Below are 16,380 nucleotides of genomic sequence, written 5' to 3' on the forward strand. Positions count from 1 at the left end.
TATCACAGAACTGGAGAGTTGGAAGGGTCTTTAGCGGCCATCTGGTCTGACCTGCACATTAAGGTCCCCACAATAACATACCTGACAAGTGGTCAGCCAGCCTCTGCTCAAAGAGCTCTAAAGAGAGTGAACTCACCACCCCTCAAGGTAGCCATTTCACTTTTGGCATTTGTTGTTGGTCAATGGTTTTTCAGTCATGTCCAGCTCTTTATGACCTTATTTAGGGTTTTCTTGAGAAAGATACTAGAGTGGTTTGCCATTTCCTTCTCCGGAACATTTTACAGATGAGGAAACTGGGGCAAACAGGGTTCAGTGACTTGCCCAGGGTCATACCACTAGTAAGTGTCTGAGGCTGGATTTGTACTCAGGGAGATGAGTCTTCCTGATTTCAGGTCTGGCACTATAACCACTGTACCACCTAGGTACTCCACTTTTGGAGGAAGCCCTCTTAGTATTTTTTTTTCTGACATCAAGCCTCAATAGGTTTCTTTGCTCCTGGTTCTCCCCTCCTGGGCTAAAGAGAACAATTCATATCCTTCCTCCATAGGGCAGCCCTTCAAATAATTGAAAACAGGCATCATGCCACTTCCCCAGGCTAATCACCTCCATTTCTTCAGCTGATGCTCATGACAAGGGAGTTGCTCTGTATGGACATTTTAGTGGTGGTGATGGTGGTGGCAGTGTGTAGTTACAGTGAGGTAGATTTAGGCTTGATGTAAAGAAAAACTTTCTAATAATTAATTAGAACTGCTCACAGGTAGAATGGAAAGTTAGCACATTCCCCAGCACCAACATTTGTCCAACAAGTTGGGTGACCTCTCGTTGAGGGGGTTGTAGTGAGGATCATTGTTCTGGTCTGGATGGTATTAGACGTTTTCTGAACTTCTTTCCATCCCTGAGCTTGTGGGCTTCTCTAATTTTCAGAAAAAAATGGAGGGGTAAAAGTTGTAGCTGGTCAAGTCAAGCAGGTAGGCTGGATGGGAATTCTAATGGTCAGGGAGAGCAGGGCCCTCCCTGGAGTCCGTGACCACAGAGAAGGAACATCAAACCACTTTGAGGTTACCTAAATTGTATGAACTTGTCTGTGCAACCTGCCACTCATGTCTATACACAGTCTGTCCCCTCACCCTAGAGCCATAATTAGTCGGTCTTATGAACTGACTAGATCAGGGGTGGAGAACCTGCAGCCTTGAGGCCATATGTGGCCTTCTAGATCCTCAAGAGTTGGCCTTTTAATAAAAGGATTTCTTCTGTGAAGATTTTATTTAATCTAAGAGCTGAACTTGAGGACCTAGAGGGCCTCATGTGGCCTCGAAGACACAGGTTCCCCACATGACATAGCCAGAGCTGGGTCAAGGTGGAACCCATGGGAGATTCCCAGGGAGAAGGATGACATCCCAGGAACCAGAGAAACAGTATTAATGACTATCTCCATGTTTATACACCTAAGTAAGAAGGATATCCTTCATAGTGTCTGGCACATAATAGGTGCTTATTCATTGTTTCTTTGTTTGCTGGATGAATGAATGAATGAATGAGTGGTGTTGGTGAAGAAGGAACCTGACTTTGCTTAACAGTTTTCAAGAAAAAGTGCTCTGTAGGTGTTGTGGGTTTGGGTATTTGTCAGGAAATAGTCATCAAGTAAAAGCAAAAGGCTTAAGTTAAAATGGAAAAAAAGTCAGGGATCAGAGAGAGGAAAAGCATGGTGTACCAAAGTCCAGGTGTACAAATGAGAAGACTTGGGTCTCTCCTCTGCCACTGTCTCACTGACTGATCTTGCACAATTCAGTTCCCCAAGGGCAGCTTCAGTTTTTCCCCTGCATAAAATGAGGGGATGGACTAAATTGTTTGTAAGGTCCCCTCTGTCTCTCAGACTGTGATTTCTCAGGGGCAAGGTGGAATACTGTTTTTCATTTTGTTACTTTGTCTTCTGGATGAACAGAATAGAAATCTGTAGCTTCACGTACACTCTGATTTCTGTTCTCTTATGCATAGGACAATGCCCATTTTATTTGGTGCTTGTTAAGTTTGGAATAAAAAAAATAAAAAAAACTGTCTTCTGAGAAACTCACAGACAGAGGGAGAGAGGAAGAGGAAAAAGAGGGAGAGTGTCAGAGAGACACAGAGAGATATACAAAGAGACAGGTGGAGGCAGACTGAGAATGACAGAAGGAAACACAAAGAGAGTCAGAGGCAGACAGAAAGAGAGAGCCTGAGAGATACACAAAGAGACAGAATCAGAGGTAGAGAGGGAGATAAAGAGACAGAAATAGAGAAGGAAATAAGAAGGGAGGAAGGGAGAGGTAGAGAGCATAAAGAGGAAGAGGGAGAAACAGACACACAGAAATGGAAAGGCTGTATGAAAAAGTTCTCTGTCTATCTGAATGGGCATATTTGCTGATAATTATTTACTTATCCTGCTCAGATAAACACTTGGGAAAGCAGTGCTAGTGCTGGCAAGCCACAGAGATCAGTAGACAGATGCACAAGAAATTCTAGTCCTTTTGTTATTGGCTTTTTTGGGGAACACCCAGAGGTGCCCACTGGGGAGGAAACAAACAACTCTTCAGTAACATGTTGGGATACTCACCGTGAGTGTGTCTTGAAGTTCCAAAGGGTCTTCGGATTCTAGAGCCATGAAATTTCAGAGCTGGAAGCCTTGAGCTACATCTGAGCCTTTGTTCTGTCATTGATAGTATTTCCTTGGCGGGTTATAAGTGCCCCTGTCCTGGGTGCTTGGCTCATTGATTTGGAGGATTTGATATTGATTTGATATTGAGGATGGCCGATTGAGTCAGGTGCAACTGAGTCTCATTCCACTTGACCTTTGAAAAATTCAGTGGACATGTACTTCAAACTGTACCTGATAAAGAATCTTCCATATAATGTCCTTACCATAAGGTCCAACTGAATGCCTCCAGTTGCAGATGGGATGTTTTATTTCTTGGGGAGGAAGCCCATTTTGATTTTGGGGAGCTTTTAATGTGATGAGATTTTTTCTTATATTGAATGGACATCTGCCCTGTTGGAATCGCACATGTTTGTCCCTAGGTCATCAGCAATAGCATCTCTGCTGAGGCCGGTGAGAGGGGACTGCTGTAAATCATCACTGTGTCTGTGTGTAGTTGTGAGGCCATAGTGGGTATGCTGGAAGTGTTCAGGTATTTAGGTGTTCCAGGAGATGAAGTTCAAGTTCAAAGTCTGGGAAATAACTACTTCATTTAGGCTGTTGGTGAGGGGATTCATATTCTAGGTCTCTTCAAGCATCAAGAGTCTAGGATTCTGTTTTTCTGTCATTTGTCTCTTGTCAGGAGGCTGAGGAGACAGGTATCTAGGAATGCCAGAAGGGAGGAGAAAGCCAAGCAGAGATGAAAAAAGTTAGGAGCAAAAAGAGCCTTTTGGAAAGTCTAGGAAACAGGCTTAGGGAGAGGGTGAGAGGAAGGGCTGGACAGAGGAAGAGTTGTAGTGTAGGGGAAGTCAGGAAAGAATAGGTTTCAAGATTGAACTTTGAATCAACCTCTGTATCTGTGTAGTGGTCACAACTGGGAGGATCCTTGCCAAAGCAGACAAGGTTGAAGGAGGGGGCCTTCTTCCTGTATTTGAAGGCTTCTTCCTTCTAAAAGTTGTAAATCCAAACATCTCCATTAATGCCACATTTGACACCTTGCTATGCCAATGATGGTGTCTTCTTGTTGGGGTATGAGTACCTCTGCCCTAGGTGCTTGGCCCATTGGTACCATATTAATGATGGTTGATTGAGTGTACAACTGAGTCCCACCATTCCATTTGACCTTTAGAAAGGGATAGCATACATATCTGAGAGATAATGAGAGACCCAACTGAGAAGGGGAGACTCCAATTCCCTTGAGGGAATCTTGCAGTTCCATGGCCCTGTGAGTCCCCATACTACCTCCAGGGAAATGAGAATTAGCTCCTTTTATTGCCCGAGAATAGGAGGAGACATGATAAAACAGATGTGTCAGCGTATATTCTAGTGTACGCTGGAAAGGTTTAGGAAGAATAGGCATTCTTGGACAAGCAGAAGGAATTCTGGGACCAAGTCTTCTGGAGAAAAAGAGGAGAAATTCTCTATTGTGGCCCTCTATCGTCCTCAGGTGAATCCAAACTTCGATTCAGTCAAAGAACTGCACTTGAGGACCTACAGGGTCACATGTGACCCCAAGTCTGCAGGTTCCCCCCCCCCCCCACACACACCAGTAAGTGCTTTCTCCTATGATGGGGATTAGGAGGGCACAGCTTAAAGACAGAATTTTTGATAAATAGATCCATAGATAAAGCACTTAATATTTCTTAAACACTTATTATATGCCAGATACTAAATCCTGGGAATGCAATTAAAAGCAAAAAGACAGTCTCAGCCCTCAAGGAGCTGGCCTGGGTTTGAAGAGTGCAAGACTGTAGTGGAGATTTGGGGAGAAACTCACCAATAGGAGGAAGGCTTCTTGAGCAGAGGTGGAAAGGTTGTCATGGTCTGGTCTGGGACTGAAGCTGAAGGTAGAACTCTGGGTCAGTATAGGTTTCTGGAAGTGGTGGGCTTCTGGAATGGCGGAGAGTTGTCCTGACTGTTTATGGGGCTAGTTACAAATCCCTGCCTTTTCTCTCATCTGAAATGAAAGCCTGTTATGTATTCCATTTATCGTTAGCCTGAGTGCTTGCATGAGACTTGAGATCTCTCATACCCTTCCTGGAGAGATCTTGACATGAACCAGATTCTGATAGTGGAAGGAGAGAGCTTGGATAGAGATGAAATGAGGCAATGAGAGACATTTTTGAGAGATCATGCCTAAGACGGAGCCCAGGCAAATGTAAACCCAGAATTTTGGTCCTGAGCTGTGAGTTGCATCTGTGATTTTCTGACTTATAAATAGTCTATTTCACTAGGACGCTCATTATCTAGCTGGCACAGGGTAAAGATTGTAGTCTTCAGTGTATGCCAGGGAGGCCTGACTGGAGCGTAGGCTGCTGCAGAGACCTCTCACTCTCAGGAGGAGTCAGGGAATTTTAGAGGGCACTATATCCTTGGGATCTTTAAACCTCCATCTGAAGAAAAAGCTCCATCTAGGCCACTGGGCCTTAACCTTTTGTATCATGGACCTCTTTGGGAATCTAGAGCAGCCTATGGACCCCATTATAAGAATGCTTTTAAATGCATAATAAAATACATAGATTAATATTGAAATGAAATTATAAAATAATAAAGAACTAAATTCACAGAAACCCTGCCCTAAGTCTCTAAGGTGAAGTTGGCAAAGGGACCAGACCTGTCATTGCCACTGCTACACTTGAACAGTTCTAACTGTATCCCTGTGGCCTTTAGGACAGCCGTTCATCCTCTGAGTGGGACAACATTGCCATCCCCTCTCTCCAGTCAGGGTCTGACTCTTTGGTGGTAGTGGTGATGGGGTTTCCCTTCACAAAACTCCTCATGGGGATGTGAGGCAGGTTCTCTATAGAAAGGTGGAAACCTAAGGAGGACTTCTTGTCTTCCCTCCTATTTTCCACAGGAGATGGGAGAATTTCACCCTTGTAGGTTCAGGCACCAGAGAAACTGAAGCAGATCTGTGAGCCCCAGCACCAATCTCAGTCCAAGACAAAGTCTTGGTCCTAGAAGTTAGTTAGTCTTCCTCTGGCTATCATGATTTTCAAATGTCTCCTGATTTGTGTCAAGCCATATTTGGGATAGGGAAGCCCAGTATAGCTAAATTATAGAATAAAGCTCTGATCTGGGCCCTAGAAGGAAATGTGGTCCTAGTCATAGACCAAAGCCTAACCTTCACCCTAGAATGAGACCTAACCCTAGCCCTAGTTTAGGCTCTGACTTTAGCCTGAGTTCTTAGACTTAACTCTAACCCTAGCTCTAGACAGAGCACTAATTGTGCCTGCCCTCAGACTGAGCCCTAACTCTGCCTCCTGACTAAACACAAATTCCAGCCCCAAACTGAGCCATGTCTCTGACCCTATACCGAGCCCAGCCATGCTCTGATGGCATGGTTTCCAGTCCTCTCCCCATCCTGTTGGTCCTCCTCTGGCCACATTCTAAACTTCCTCCTAAAATGGAATCCCATGACTGTACAGGGTACTCCAGAGTACTCTGGCCAGGGCAGAGGATGGTGAACTTTACTCACCCTGCTCAGTGAAGCCTTGTTCCCCTCACCCTAGGCTTAAGGTCAAGGTGTGGTCTTTAGCCTTCTTTCTGTTCTCTGAAGGAAGAAAATTGTTTGCTGTTTGGCCTCAGGTCTTTCCTTCCTTTCTGATCAAAAGTACCACGTTCCTTAGGAGCTTAGTTGGTGTCTGTGCCTCTCACCCCTCTATCTTCCCTCTTCTTTGTCTCTTCAGTGAACCTGGCCATCCTTCCTCATTTAACATACTCTGAATATCCTGTCCTGCCTTTTTTCTTCTTCTACCTTCTTCCATATTGATGGATTCTGGCTACTTCCCCACATCTGGCATTCCCTGCATCCATCCCATTATGGTGGGCCTCTCTTTCTTTCTTTTCAGCCAGCAAGCATTTATGAAATGCTTACTATTTGTTAGGCATTGTACTAAGTGCCAGGGATGCAAAGGAAGATCCCTGCCCTGGAGAAGCTCACATTCTAATGGAGGTGATTACATGGAAATGATTATGTATAGGTCATCATCATATACAGTGCAAGCAAACAATAACAATGTTAATAATAATGCCAACAGAAGTAATAATCATAACTTTCATTTTCCTCTTGCTTTAAGATCTATAAAGTGCTTGCTAATGTTTTCCCCTGGAACTTTCCTATCTTTCCCTACCTTTTTCCCCCATGATTCTTTTTTTCCTTGGGTTTTACAGATGCTTCTCCATCTAACAGTCACTTCCTCCTGACCTTTCTGCAACTAGTAACATTCTAGGGTCATCTTCTGGCTTCACTATATACATTTTCATTTCAAAAGTAACCCAACTCGGTTCTCTTTATTACAGTATCTCAAAAGATAGAGGAGGTTTCACTGGTGTGGGTGTGTGCCAAAAAAATCATTACTTGGTAGCCAACTTTCTGTTGATGAGCCTTTCTGTTCTAAGTACTTAACTGGTTCTAGAATGACAGTCACCCAGCCTCTACAGGGTCTGGTTGAAGAATTTCCAGCTTAATAGACCCCAGGAATTTGTGTTTCATTGGTATAACCTTCAATAGGTCAGGGTCACCTGATTCCTAGGGCAAGACATTGCAGGAGGTTGTTAGGGGAGGTTGACTTTCATTGTACCTTTAAAATATTTAAGGCCCTGAATTTTTGTTTTATTTTTATTGATATTTTTGTTTTTTACAATATTGATTTCTCGATATATCCACTCTCTTCCCTCACCCAGTGAGCATTCCCTGGATAGGAATAGGGACTAGATGTATGTTGGTACAGGGATCTCAGAGGTAAAGAAGCTCCCACTACCAATGCAGTTTGGTTTGTAATCTTTAGTCCTAGAGAGTTGCCTGGGGCACTGAGAGATTAAATGACTCACCTAGAGTCACACAGTCAGTATTGTGTTAGAGGCAGGGCTTGAACCCACATCTACCTCATTTCAAGACCAGCTCTCTTTCCGTTACTAACCAACACATTGAGAGTTTATATAATATTCTCCACCTCCAGATTCTGCAATGAAGGGGGATAGATGTGTACAGTGCAATTTCTCAACTCTTCTCTGGGGCCAAGCTTTTTCATTATAATTATGAGGCATTCATTTTTGTTTTATTACAGAGTTTATATTTCAACAGAGATTACCCTCGCCTTTTTTCTGGGCTTAAGTTCAGAATCATATTTTAGGGGAAAGACTTAGAAATCTGAAACGGAATTTAGAGATTATCTAGCTCAATCCCCTCATTTTGCAAGCAAGGAAACAGAAAGGAGGAAAGTAATATAGCCAAGGTCATGTAGGCAGGAACTAGTGCCAGAGCTGGGCTTTGGACATAAGTCCTCTGACTCCAAATTTGGTACACTATGAGCATGCAGAAAACTACCATCACTTCCATCGTAATTGTGAAGTCCTGGTCTTGATGAAAACATCCTTTCTATCCCCAAACTGAAAGGTTCTTTTTACTTTAAAATCACATCAAAGTTATCTGTATCAGAAGCCATGAAGTTATCATACAGTTGTGCAAATGACATTTGTTCAGGTCATGCACCTGTATGTTACTTGTCCATAATATTACATATGTGTGCAAACCACTGTTACTTCCTGCCTCTGTGACTTTGGGCACATAATTTCCCCTCTTTGGGTCTCAGTTTCTTCTTCTGTAAAATGGGGGTAGAGTGGGCTAAATGATCTTTAGGTCTCTTTTAGCTCTAAATCTTCGGATAGCATACCTGTTCAAATTATGGATGTATGTTATGCCCTGCGCACAGTACTCAGTGTCCCTGTGCTGGGCTCACTACATATGCAAACCATACAGTTATGTATTACATAGCCCATACATGTTCCACAATGTATTCCCAACCTGCTTGTAGTCTATACCTGTGACATTCATGTACATGATATCTCCATATGTGCTACATAGTACGTGCCAATATTCATGTTATATGAGACTTGGGTAGGTTGTGCACACACACACAATATATACAGCCAGGTCCTGATTAGTGCTAACAATGAATCCCATAAAGTGGTCACATTATTTGAATTCACATATCTCAAGGTTGTAAATTCAAAGTTATAAATTTGAAGTCATAGAATAGGTTCCAGGGCAATGGAAATATGCAGTGTAAATTCAAATAATGCGACCACTTGATTGGATTTGTTACTTTCACTATTTGAATCCTATTTGTAATACCTATTACTTCACAGAATTGTAATAAAAGGTATAACATAAACAGATGTAACATTTATGTTGCAAATGGATACACATGTGTATTGTACACGTCATAATGTATCTTAAATAACTATACACTATTGCTATATAGCAAGGAATAAACTGTAAGGGGAAATTCTCTTTCCCTCCACAGTTCCTAGCAGAGTGCTTGGCAAAGAGGATGTCAATAAATATTTATTAATGAATTCTCTTCTGCTGTTCCTTCCTTCTCCATCCTCAATAAAATGTGTTAGTCCACCTTAGGTCCTGGAAGTCTTCTCCTGATAGGTAGTGGTGGGAGGGGGATTTTGAAGACCAACTACCCTGACTCCAGAATGTGGCTACAGCTTGATGCTTCTTCCTTTCCCTTCCTCCTCAGCAACCCTTTCCTTGCCCTTTCCCATTTCCCCCACCCCACCCTCAGTGAGGGATATCACTGGCCATGGTGCTGAAAATTCCAGAGTCTACAGTCTAGTGCAGGACAAGGAGAAGGAGGGAAGGCTGCTTGGGTCTAGACTAGTGACACAAGAATTCTGGAGAAGGGAAGAAGGGAGGAAAGAGGCTTCTTTACTGGCTAAGCTGAAGCCCTAGGCTTCTTCAGAGAGCAACTTCGAATGACTTTGGTCTGGAAAGTAACCTTAACTTCCCATACATCCAGGTTCCTGGGATTATTTAGGAGCCACAGAAATATCAAGGATATTTGATAAAATGGGAACAGACTATCTGTTGCCACTTTTTTTGGGGTGGTGTCCAGAGATGAATAATTAAGATTCAATGCCTGGCTTATTGAAGGCTTTCCCTTCACCTTTCCTTCTCTACCCTGGGCTGCTGCTGAATAAGGTCTAACTAGAGGGAGTCTAGCAATCAGCTAATTGACATTGAATTAACCATGAAAGACTTCGTAACTACATTCCTTGGGAAAGGAACTCAAAACTCCAGTTAGACTTTAGCAGGGTGCAGGATTCCTAAATCTCACTCAGAGCTGCCAGTGGATACCAGCTCCTATGGGCTTTCTGATCACCCCTCCTTCACAGATAATGGGGTCATTCATGTTGGGGATTTAGGCATTATCCAGCCTTTCTTTTCATCTACTTCCACCCTTTTAGCCCAAAGGAGGAGTCTAGGGGATGAAAGAAGAGGCCAGGATTTGCTATTGTACAGGAAAAGGATAGGGCATTTAGCTAACAAATCAGTAAGCAAGCATTTATAAGCATCTACTATGTGCTAGACTCTGCTAAGTGCCAGGGATCAAAGAAAGGCAAAAGACAGTCCCTGCCCTTAAGGAGCTTACAATTAATTAGGGAGAGAGACAACAATCAACATGTCTGATTTACTGTCAGAGGAGTTTTTGCATGTGGGTATCTTCTGACTAAAGAAATTTTTATTTAGGGGGTATCATGCTGTGGGGGTGTTCTGAAATGGGAAGACCTTTGGCTGGGGTTTCTTGGGGTCTTTTCATCATGGAACCAATAAAGAAATAGACTTTGTCCTGTCCCAGAACCAGCTCTGCTTTCAATCTGGGAGTGGCAGGAACCCCCCAGGGGACATACCAATACCTTTGTATTCACAGCTCCAGAAGGTGGTGGCTCCAGATGTTACAGTGGGGAGGACACTGAATGAGGAAGCCAAGCCCTCCCATGAAGCAGAAGCTCTGTGGATCACAGACATAATGAATCTGACATGTATGGGAAGGAATAACCTAGGGAAGGCATACAGCTTTGTGAAAGGAAGGTCAGTGGTCAGAGTTCCATCCACGAGGGAGACCCAAATCCTTGCACTATGGATCTGATGAGAATAATGGGCTTCAAATCTGAGCTAAGGAGCCATCAATTTATTGTAGGCTCTTTCCTCTTGGCATCCTAGTTTCCTCTTCTGTAAAAGAAGGGGTTAGACTAGGTGGTCTCTGAGATTGCTTTAAACTATAATGTTCTATGTTCTGAGGTCCCTTCCAGTTCTGAAATAGGGCAACTAGGTGGCATAGTGCATAGAGCACCCTGCCTGGAGTCGGGAAGACCTGAGTTCAAATATAACCTCAGACAATTACTAGCTGTGTGACCCTGGGCAAGTCACTTCACCCTGTTTGCCTTAGTTTCCTCATTTGTAAAATGAAGTGGAGAAGAAAACATCGAACCACTCCAGTATCTTTGCCAAGAAAATCCCAGATGAAGTCACAGAGTCAAACATGACTGAAATGACTGAAGGACAACTAAAAAGGTTCCTCTAAGCTCTGGATTCTATATTCTGAGGTCCTTCCAGCACTGGCCTCAATTCTGACATTCCATGTTCTAAGGTCACTTCCAGTCCTGACATTCCATGTTCTAAAGTCACTTCCAGTACTGACATTCTGTGTTCTAAGATCCCTGCTAGTTCTTCTGTGTTCTGAAGTACCTTCCATTTCTGACATTCTAAGAATTCCCTAATTAACCACACCCATGTTTTTTTCACTCTATGTCTCCTCAGCAATTTTGAATTCAATTTATATTTGTATGTGTTGATACTCTACACATGTTCTTATGTTGTTTTTTCCACATCTACTTAATTTCTGTTTTACTGGGTGCCTACAAATGGCAGGGACTCTCTCTTAGACCAAGGGCTCCTTTGCCCCCTTGTTCAAAGCCCCCCCCTCCCCCTACAGCATCATTGAAGGGGGGAAATAGAGAGAAGGCATCACATTCTATGGGAGAACGATGCTTGAGATAGATCTGGTGCTTTGTGTCTAGACTTCCAGACTGAGACGCTTTTCCTAACTCTTAATGCAGCTTTTTTTGGTGGCCTCTGACTGGGATGGGTGCCTTTCTTTCCCTGCTGCTAGGAGGACACCTACTCTCTGAGGTAACAGTTAGCATGGTAAGGAGCTAAGAAAAGCCAGTGATCCATGTAGGAGAAGGGCCTGAATGCATTGTGGGAAGAGGCTGGAAGAAAGATTGTGTGCTGTAGTGGAAGGAACATTGGGTCAGGAGTAGGGATGCCTGGGTGCTGGTGCTGCTTCTGCCTTTACCTAGTTATGTCACCTTACACAAGCCTCTTCTCTCTTGGCCTCAATTCCTTGTTTTGTAAAATGGGTAGGGAGTTGGATTACAGAATGTCTGAGATCTCTTCCAGCTCCAAAACATTCTAAGAGTCTAAAATCAGAAGATATTGAGTGGGAACAGCCCATGATGGAGGGGAAGCAGCTATATTCAGCAGGTGCAGAGATCAAAGAGATACCATTGGCTGGGTTCCAGACAGCCTGGAGGCCACTGCTATGACTGGATGCTTCATATGTACGGGCAGCAACCTCCTTACAGGCAAGAGACATGCACCTGCCCTTTTCTTCCCCCTTTTCCTGGGCCTCCCCATGCCTTTACTTGCACAGTAGAAGCAGATGTGTCTGGCCTTAGGTACAAACATCTGGTTTGCAGGAGGTCACATGCTGCTTCAGGGATCCTCTTGAAACTAGCAGAAACCCAGGGAAAATACTACTACCAGAAGGAAAGTCACACAAGGGACAGGCAGAGTGCTATGGATGGATTTTTTCCCCTGGGCACAGATGTGCTAAAGATGGACATGCCTCTTTTGACAGACTTCACTGGGGGTAGATGACTCCTCTATTCTTCCTACCCTTCCCCTACCCCTGATAGATTCCACACTGCATACAGAAGTCATCATGAAGACAGATAACCCCTAACAGATAGTTGTCACACTCTGGACAGATGTTCCCCTGTAGACAGATGTCATACCTTGTGGACACATGCTTCCTTGCAGACAGATGTCATATTGTAGACAGATGTTTCCCTGTGGACAGATGTCACAATGTGGGTGGACATCTTTCTGAAGACAGACATCTCCAAGGGTGGATATTCTCCCTGCAGAAAGATGTCACATGACAAACAGAAGCCACCATGTAGACAGATGTTTCCCTGAAGACAGAAATCATCCTGAAGAAAGAGTCCACATTGTAGACAGACCTCATTCTGTGGACAGATGCTGTTACAGACATATGTTACTCTGCAAATGGACATCACTGTGAACAGATGTGGTACTGCAGATGGGTGACAGTAGATATTCTGGGCTGCAGGATTGGGTTGGCTTTGGTTGCATCACTCTATACCATGGCAGCTTGTCACTTTGTTTTCATGAAAACCAAGGATTGAACTGACCAAGAATCAACTTCTCTGTGCCATGAGTCTGCTCACTGCTAGTCCCAAAGGCTAGGAGGACCAGCTGCACTTGTTCCTCAATACCTTCTCCTGCCATGGGAGTCAGGTGCTTGTCCCCATGGGTACCTTGTGGACTCCACAAGGCACATCCTATCCTGGCAATTGGAAAGAATTTTGGACTTGGACACCTGTGTTTGAGGTTGGGTTCTTCTACTTATTAGTTGTATGACCCTGGGAAGGTTATTTCCTGTAATCTGAGTCTCAGTTTTCTCATTTTTTTTTCTTCTCTTTGGAGGGGGGGGAAGCAGGGCAACTGGGGTTAAGTGACTTGCCCAAGGTCACACAGCTAGTAAGTGTTAAGTGTCTGAGACTGGATTTGAACTCAGGTCCTGACTCCAGGGCCGGTGCTCTACTCACTGTACCACCTAGCCATCCCTTTTCTCATGTTTTAAATGGAGATGTCAATATTTGCAGAATCTACTTCACAGGAATGATGAGAGGAAGGTGCTTTGCAAAGTGCTGTAAATGAAATGCAACCACTTTCTCAAAGATATGTGATGTCTTCAGGGTGAGATCTCTGGCCACTACTATGGCTCTTGACCCCTTTATGCCTTAGTAAATGGTCTTCACTAATGAATCTCTTTGCAACTAGCTAGGCTGGTCTTTGGATAAAGGGCATACATTTCCTTGGTTTTAGTTAAGAGGGTGATAGGGGAACTAGATGAGTTAACTTATTGTTAGAGTCCAATAAGAGTGATTGTGCTCCAGAACTAGGGGTGAGAGTTTTGCTATATACTGTCCTGATTAGACCATGTGTGTGCTATTGTGGTCCATTCTGACCATCCCATTTTTTTTAAAGCAATTGGGGTTAAGTAACTTGCCCAAGGTTACATGGCCAGTTATTTCTGGGTGGGTGCTAAGTGTCTGAGCCCAGATTCGATCCCAGGTCATCCCAACACTGGGGCTGGTGCTCTTACTCACTGTGCTACCTGGCTGCCCCTGACTATCCCATTTTAAGAAGGATCTTGACAAACTGGAGCCCATCCTGTGTATGAAGGTGGCTTTTGTTTAGCTCTGATAGTCTCTGTTCAATGCTCTAAAAGTTTTTCTAGCTCAGATATGTTCCAGCTCTAACAGTCTATCTTCAGTTTTCTAAAATATCTTCTAATTATGATATTCTATGTTCTATGTTCTGTATTTTACATTCTATAGTCTAGGGTATATTCTAGCTCTATTTTTCAATGTTCATCTAACTCTGAAACTTCATGTTTAGTAGTTAAAAATCCCTTTTAGTTTAGAATTCTCTATTCTAAGTTATCTGATGTTCTGTGTTCTATGGTTCCTTCAAGCTTCTATATTCTATGTTCTATGATTCCTTCCTGCTTTCCAGCATCTCAAGGAGGGCTCAGGCAGCAAGGACCTAAGGAAGGGCAAGACATAAGTTTAGGATATACTGAGATTGAGGCTAAAGTTTCTATATGTCCACAGTCTAATTTCCTTCTAACCTACAGCCATGGTTCTCTCTGACTTACTTCTGTCTGAGTAAGATAGTGACCATGTCATATGAGGACTGATTGAAAGATGTGGGGATGGTTAGCCTAGAGAAGAGTCATCATATCTTCAGATATCTGAAGGGTTCTCATGTGTAAGAGAGGTATTCTGCTTGGTTCCAGGGTGAAGGACTAGGAGGAGAAGGGGGGAAGTTACAGAGAAACATGTTTTTTGTCTGGTTTGAGGAGAAACTTTTGGACAAATGAAGCTCTCTTAAAGTGGAATGGGCTCGGTCAAGAGCTATTTCCATCAAAGGAGTTCTTTAAGGGAAGTTAGTGACCTTTTACTGGAGATGCTGTAGTGGTGGTTTCCTGCTCAGGTATAGATTGACTTTGGTGGTTTATGTGCTTCCTTCTAACTCTGAGATTCTGTGGTAGATGGGTCATGTAATCAATCAATCAATCAATCAATCTATCAGCAAGCATTTACCAAGTGCTTATTATGTGCTAGGCACTGGACATCCAAAGAGAAAAATGAAACAGTTCCTGCCCTCAAGAACCGCCTAGTTTAATGTGAAAGTATGTTTAATAGGAATGTATGTGTAGAGCCTATATCAGATTGCATGCCGTCTTGGGGAGGGGGAGAAATTGAAAACTTATGAAAGTGAATGTTGAAAACCAAAAATGAATAAATTAGCTCATAAAAAAGAAAAAAAAGAGCTTCCTAGTCTATCAAAGTAATAATGTGAGGCAGCAGATGGACAGCTCGAGTATTATATGAAATCCTAAAAGAATTTGAGAGAAGTCTTCAGTACATTGAGTGGGTCCTGTTTGGATGGTTTCTTTTTGTTCTGGGTGCCATATTTTTGAAAGAATAAGTTGGACACTGTCCAGAGGGGGGAACCAGAATGTCAAGGAGCCTTGAGGTCATGTCATATGAAGCTATCTTAAAGGAACAGGGGATGTTCAGCCTAGAGAAAGGAGAACTTATGATGCACATAATAGCTATATTCAAGTATTTATGTTTTGCACATAGTAGGTCTTTGATAAATGTTGAATTGGAAAGAATTGAATTGATCCATTTGGAAGGACTGTCACATGGAAGAACTATTGGATATGCTCTGCTTGGTTCCAGAAGGAAATAGTGGAAATCATAAAGAGGCAAAGTTAGAATTGAAGGCAGGACAAACTTCCTAACAATGAGAGCTTATCCTGAAGTGAAATGGTCTATTTTGGATAGTGAATCCCTCTCACTGGAGGCTTTCAAGGAAAGGCTGGATGACTCCTTGTCAGAGTTTTGGCAGGGGGATTCTTGGGCAGATATGGGTTAGACTCAATGGCCTCTGAGTTCTCTTCTCACTAGGAAATTCTGTGATTTTTAGCATCTCCAGGAAAACCCACACATCTTCCTCCCATGTATGGAAAGGTTTAGATGGGCACAAGTGTAGGGATTTGAGGATCTGCTCAAGTTTGAAAATATATGTATGTAAGTTACTGTGCTGGGGATACACAGAGAGAAAATGACACATGGAAAATTGCACAGGGACAAAGGACCCCTCACAACCCATCAGCTTGAACCCCTCCCCCACTCATATCCACCCAGTCCCTCTAGGATGAAGGAGACACTGATGAGACATGTAAATTATTCATCCTGGATAGAAACAAAAGTGGAGATGTCATCTTATTTCATTCATTAAGGCTACAAGAACCCAGCCTAGAGAACCCCAGCTGACATCAGACCTTACCTTCCTGAGCCTTCATAGAGAACTACAGGTTTAAGTGACTCTCCCTAGGGCTTTCCCCCAGACTGCTCTCCTTTGGAAGCCCCTAGGGACAGATTTAGGAGTGGAATCTATCTATCATCTATCTATCTATCTTTCTTTCTTTCTTTCTTTCTTTCTTTCTTTCTTTCTTTCTTTCTTTCTTTCT

The sequence above is a fragment of the Petaurus breviceps genome, unplaced genomic scaffold, assembly GCF_028583685.1.
Source record: "Petaurus breviceps papuanus isolate PSGF00001 unplaced genomic scaffold, PetGlider_PUasm1.0 90760, whole genome shotgun sequence".
NCBI classification, from domain to species: Eukaryota; Metazoa; Chordata; class Mammalia; order Diprotodontia; family Petauridae; genus Petaurus; species Petaurus breviceps.